Genomic DNA, 6,550 nt, shown 5'->3' with positions numbered 1-6,550 from the left:
CATTTCTAACATATTTATGGCTGTGATGAACACGCAGCGCTCTGAAAATGGGCTTAGGTTAAATTTAGAAGAGGGATGAATTAAAATTTAAAAATAAACAAAAACATATTTCAAATTAATGTATGAATTTAACTGACAAATTCTGAGAGCCTGTGGGCGGGACCTATTTTCAATGGGCGGGACCTATTTTCAAACATCAAAGCAAAGAGAATGAGGCCATGACATCACAGTCACCAAAATTCTATAAATAGGGGTGAAACAGCACACTGGTCAAGCACGTTTCTTACTTACAGTCACGAGCGATTCACTAGACGAACTTTTGTTCTGCTACAGCCAACTTCAAACCCTGATTCACATTTGATTATCGAATTCACATCTGAATATCTTATTTAGTGTAACACGCTAAATTTGTTTCAAAGTTAAATATCAAAAATGAGCAATCAGGAAGGAAAACCAGAATTTGTCTTCACTCTGCCAAAGAGTGCACTCGACAACCTCATGCTGGTTAGGAAAGCCTTGCAAAACTCTCTGACTGAAAACAAACTTTTAAAAGAGGGTGAAAGTAGAGCCAGACAGCAAATCAAACAGATGATGACTCAAATTTCAAACATGCGCACCAAGCTGGAGCTGTATGAGAACCAAGCTGCAGGAGTCACTGACGAATCAGTGTCGCGCAAACCGCAGGTGAGCAGCGCCACCAAAGAAAAAGAGCAACAGACGTGTTCAGATCAGGAAAAGGTCAGCAACCTTGACCTTGAGATGAACTGTCTGAAAGAGCAGCTTCAGCAGAGGGACAACGAAATCCTGATGCTGAAACAGGAGAAGGACACTCTGTCTGCCAAGTTCACGCAGCTCCAGAAACATGAAAGAGATCTGAAAGAAACTATGTGGAATGCTCTGTGGAAAGAACAAACACTGAGAGAGAATCTGGAGCAGGAGAAAAAAGTCCTGGAGGAACAAAATAAGAAACTCCTGGAAGAACAGAAAGTGGTGAAGGACACAAAAGAAGAAGTCAAAGAGGCCATCACAAAATGTCAGGATGCAGAGAAAGAAGAGAAAGAACTGGAGGAGGACAAGAAAGCTCTGCAGCCACAGAGTGAGGACTCCAGCGAGATTAAAGAAAGTCAGGCAGAGACAAACATACCAGAAATGCAGACAGAACTGGACACGCAGAGAAAAGAATTAGTAGAGTCTCAGACTGAAACACAGGAGACGGCAACCCCAGAGTCGTCCTCATCTGATTGTCTGAGTGGGGAAAAGTTGTGTGTCAACAAAGTGATTGAGTTGGTGGTTTCACAGGCCATAGAACAAGTCTCCACTAAATACAAGCTCTTCACAGAGCGCCTCACTGCTGACTGCATTAGCGATCGCCTGATGGAAAAAATTTGGCCTGAAATTGAGCTGAAACATTTGGATCTATCCCCCAAATGGCTGAAAAACATAGACAAGGCCATTCTCAAGGATCTTTGCAAAAGACACAACTGCAAGGGAAAATATCTGATTTTCAATCTGAGGGAACAGCTTGATAGTATTACTGTCCCAACCTTCACCAAACACCTGTTGGCATTACCAACAAGAGTACTTAGTGTCTCTAAACACAGGGAAGAGTACCAGGAGGCTGTGAAAAATGTCACCAAAGATCTGGTAATGCACGCTATGAAGGGAGAAAATGAGGCAGCTACATGGAATGCAGGAACATCAGAGTTTATTGTACAGAGGCTTTCCCACAAGATCTGGAACAAAATTTTGTCCAAAAGCTACAAAATGTCCATGGAAAACATTGAGCAACTCGGCCTGAAAGTAGCCAATGATCTCCGTGAAAAGTGGCCTTCTCCAATACTGTTAATGAGGTCAAGCAACCCAGTGGTTGACGAAGCGGTCGTCAGCATATTCAAAAAACATGCCAAGCTGAGGAGCCAAAATGTCATCTTGAGGGTTTTCTCATGTGCACGCTAAAATCGAACTGAAACGTGCACGTGATTCTGTTACAAAACTCTTAAACTGGCGTCAAATGTTCTTTTAATTCAGCAACCTAAATTACATTTTAAAACCCCAACTTCCTTCCCTCATCACTAACTGGCCGAGGCAGATGGCCACCCCCATCTCAGAGCCTGGTTCTGCCGGAGGTTTCTCTCTTTTAAAAGTGAGTTTTTCCTTCCCACTGTCGCCAATGTGCTTGCTCTAGGGGGTTAGTTTTTGTGCATTATTGTAGGGTCTTCACCTGACAATATAAAGCACCATGAGGGAAGTGTTGTTGGGGCTTGGCGCTGTTTCTTAGCTCAAAATGTCCAATTACAACAGGACATTTTGAGTTAAGAAACAGCGTCAAACCACAAATTAAAATAAAAAAATTAAATTAAAAAAAACAACTGTGACTTTGTGCTTTGTTTCATTTGCTGTAAATTTGCTAAGAATGTAATATAAGATTAGAATAGTGTTTATTTGTCTGCTTATTTATAAGGAACTCCATTAGCTTCCACAACAGTGGTTGCTAGTCTTCCTGGGGCCTAAGCCATCAAATACAATCAATTAAAATATTACACAATAAAGTGGATGCAAAATATCCACAATTTGGCTCTTACATCCACAGTGAGATTTTGCAATTGTGAAAATATAAGCATATAAATATCAATAACACTGAGGCAAAACACACCAATAATGTTGTTTAGATATTCTACTTTCCATGTTCCAGATCCCCAGAATTGATATTTTCACCGAATGGTCTTTTCTGTCTGCCAGTGTGTCATGCAGATTTCAAGATTAATAAGCGCTGACACTCAACCTGACAAAGTGTGAATTTGCCAAGGCCACTGTAACATACTTGAGCAGGGAAGTGGGACGTGGTCAGGTGCGGCCCCTTAGCGCCAAAGTGGTGGCGATTAATGAATATCCCACACCTAAATAAAGGACTTGAACTGTGCAGATTCCTGGGAATGGTAGGTTATTACAGGAACTTCTGCAAAAACTTCTCCTCCATAGTCCAGCCATTAACTGATCTACTTAGTCCAAAAGTGGATTTTATATGAAAGTGCAAAATTCCTCCTCTGCCACACTCCTGGCTGTAATCTAAAGCACAGCGTTAACATAACTTTATGGCAGTTCAGGTACTACCATAAACAAGGTATAGCGTCACATCAGCAGTGACAACATCAGTGACATCGCTTCACGTCCTTTATAAGATTTTTTTTTCCTGATGTGTCATGATTTTTAGTATTCCCCAAAATCCGTAATTAGTAATAAGCTGTTGAAAAATAAAAAGATCACCTTAAAAAAACCTAGTACACATATTCTCTGTGTTTTAATTTGATGCAGGATGAAAGCAAACATGTCACACTGATGTGTTACAGCATTTTTCTTTTTTTAAATGAGTGAAGTTATCAAACCAGAAGCCAAGAGGCTTGATGTTGTGTCCAGTCCTACTGGATCCCTACTGTCTGTTTAACGAGCAGGCTGTGAAGTGTTAACAGCTCAATGTTGCTCTTTTTTTTGGCACCTGTTAGATGTTTAGTAATGATGCTGGATTCCTGATTCCTTGCAAGCTTTGTTTACTATGTAACTGAGAGACATTAGATGCAAGCAGCTTGACTCCCGGGGGCGGGTCTAGCGTTAGACGTTTTCTCACTGGCTGCGTGCGCAGAGTATTACTTTGAACAGGAATAGGAAACAAGCATTAATGAACAATACTAATCAGATGTTCTACAGCACCTGAAACATTTGAACAAGCTAAACAAACACTGGATGACTGAATAAAATTAGCACTAAATCTGGTACTTGAACACAGTGAAATCTCTTCATTTCTAACATATTTATGGCTGTGATGAACACGCAGCGCTCTGAAAATGGGCTTAGGTTAAATTTAGAAGAGGGATGAATTAAAATTTAAAAATAAACAAAAACATATTTCAAATTAATGTATGAATTTAACTGACAAATTCTGAGAGCCTGTGGGCGGGACCTATTTTCAATGGGCGGGACCTATTTTCAAACATCAAAGCAAAGAGAATGAGGCCATGACATCACAGTCACCAAAATTCTATAAATAGGGGTGAAACAGCACACTGGTCAAGCACGTTTCTTACTTACAGTCACGAGCGATTCACTAGACGAACTTTTGTTCTGCTACAGCCAACTTCAAACCCTGATTCACATTTGATTATCGAACTCACATCTGAATATCTTATTTAGTGTAACACGCTAAATTTGTTTCAAAGTTAAATATCAAAAATGAGCAATCAGGAAGGAAAACCAGAATTTGTCTTCACTCTGCCAAAGAGTGCACTCGACAACCTCATGCTGGTTAGGAAAGCCTTGCAAAACTCTCTGACTGAAAACAAACTTTTAAAAGAGGGTGAAAGTAGAGCCAGACAGCAAATCAAACAGATGATGACTCAAATTTCAAACATGCGCACCAAGCTGGAGCTGTATGAGAACCAAGCTGCAGGAGTCACTGACGAATCAGTGTCGCGCAAACCGCAGGTGAGCAGCGCCACCAAAGAAAAAGAGCAACAGACGTGTTCAGATCAGGAAAAGGTCAGCAACCTTGACCTTGAGATGAACTGTCTGAAAGAGCAGCTTCAGCAGAGGGACAACGAAATCCTGATGCTGAAACAGGAGAAGGACACTCTGTCTGCCAAGTTCACGCAGCTCCAGAAACATGAAAGAGATCTGAAAGAAACTATGTGGAATGCTCTGTGGAAAGAACAAACACTGAGAGAGAATCTGGAGCAGGAGAAAAAAGTCCTGGAGGAACAAAATAAGAAACTCCTGGAAGAACAGAAAGTGGTGAAGGACACAAAAGAAGAAGTCAAAGAGGCCATCACAAAATGTCAGGATGCAGAGAAAGAAGAGAAAGAACTGGAGGAGGACAAGAAAGCTCTGCAGCCACAGAGTGAGGACTCCAGCGAGATTAAAGAAAGTCAGGCAGAGACAAACATACCAGAAATGCAGACAGAACTGGACACGCAGAGAAAAGAATTAGTAGAGTCTCAGACTGAAACACAGGAGACGGCAACCCCAGAGTCGTCCTCATCTGATTGTCTGAGTGGGGAAAAGTTGTGTGTCAACAAAGTGATTGAGTTGGTGGTTTCACAGGCCATAGAACAAGTCTCCACTAAATACAAGCTCTTCACAGAGCGCCTCACTGCTGACTGCATCAGCGATCGCCTGATGGAAAAAATTTGGCCTGAAATTGAGCTGAAACATTTGGATCTATCCCCCAAATGGCTGAAAAACATAGACAAGGCCATTCTCAAGGATCTTTGCAAAAGACACAACTGCAAGGGAAAATATCTGATTTTCAATCTGAGGGAACAGCTTGATAGTATTACTGTCCCAACCTTCACCAAACACCTGTTGGCATTACCAACAAGAGTACTTAGTGTCTCTAAACACAGGGAAGAGTACCAGGAGGCTGTGAAAAATGTCACCAAAGATCTGGTAATGCACGCTATGAAGGGAGAAAATGAGGCAGCTACATGGAATGCAGGAACATCAGAGTTTATTGTACAGAGGCTTTCCCACAAGATCTGGAACAAAATTTTGTCCAAAAGCTACAAAATGTCCATGGAAAACATTGAACAACTCGGCCTGAAAGTAGCCAATGATCTCCGTGAAAAGTGGCCTTCTCCAATACTGTTAATGAGGTCAAGCAACCCAGTGGTTGACGAAGCGGTCGTCAGCATATTCAAAAAACATGCCAAGCTGAGGAGCCAAAATGTCATCTTGAGGGTTTTCTCATGTGCACGCTAAAATCGAACTGAAACGTGCACGTGATTCTGTTACAAAACTCTTAAACTGGCGTCAAATGTTCTTTTAATTCAGCAACCTAAATTACATTTTAAAACCCCAACTTCCTTCCCTCATCACTAACTGGCCGAGGCAGATGGCCACCCCCATCTCAGAGCCTGGTTCTGCCGGAGGTTTCTCTCTTTTAAAAGTGAGTTTTTCCTTCCCACTGTCGCCAATGTGCTTGCTCTAGGGGGTTAGTTTTTGTGCATTATTGTAGGGTCTTCACCTGACAATATAAAGCACCATGAGGGAAGTGTTGTTGGGGCTTGGCGCTGTTTCTTATCTCAAAATGTCCAATTACAACAGGACATTTTGAGTTAAGAAACAGCGTCAAACCACAAATTAAAATAAAAAATTAAATAAAAAAAAAACAACTGTGACTTTGTGCTTTGTTTCATTTGCTGTAAATTTGCTAAGAATGTAATATAAGATTAGAATAGTGTTTATTTGTCTGCTTATTTATAAGGAACTCCATTAGCTTCCACAACAGTGGTTGCTAGTCTTCCTGGGGCCTAAGCCATCAAATACAATCAATTAAAATATTACACAATAAAGTGGATGCAAAATATCCACAATTTGGCTCTTACATCCACAGTGAGATTTTGCAATTGTGAAAATATAAGCATATAAATATCAATAACACTGAGGCAAAACACACCAATAATGTTGTTTAGATATTCTACTTTCCATGTTCCAGATCCCCAGAATTGATATTTTCACCGAATGGTCTTTTCTGTCTGCCAGTGTGTCATGCAGATTTCAA

The sequence above is a fragment of the Copadichromis virginalis genome, linkage group LG8 (assembly GCF_057382275.1).
Source record: "Copadichromis virginalis isolate Kocher_CV1m ecotype Utaka linkage group LG8, C_Virginalis_male_GT1.1, whole genome shotgun sequence".
In the NCBI taxonomy this organism is placed as follows: Eukaryota; Metazoa; Chordata; class Actinopteri; order Cichliformes; family Cichlidae; genus Copadichromis; species Copadichromis virginalis.
Note: the sequence above shows the minus strand (reverse complement) of the source record.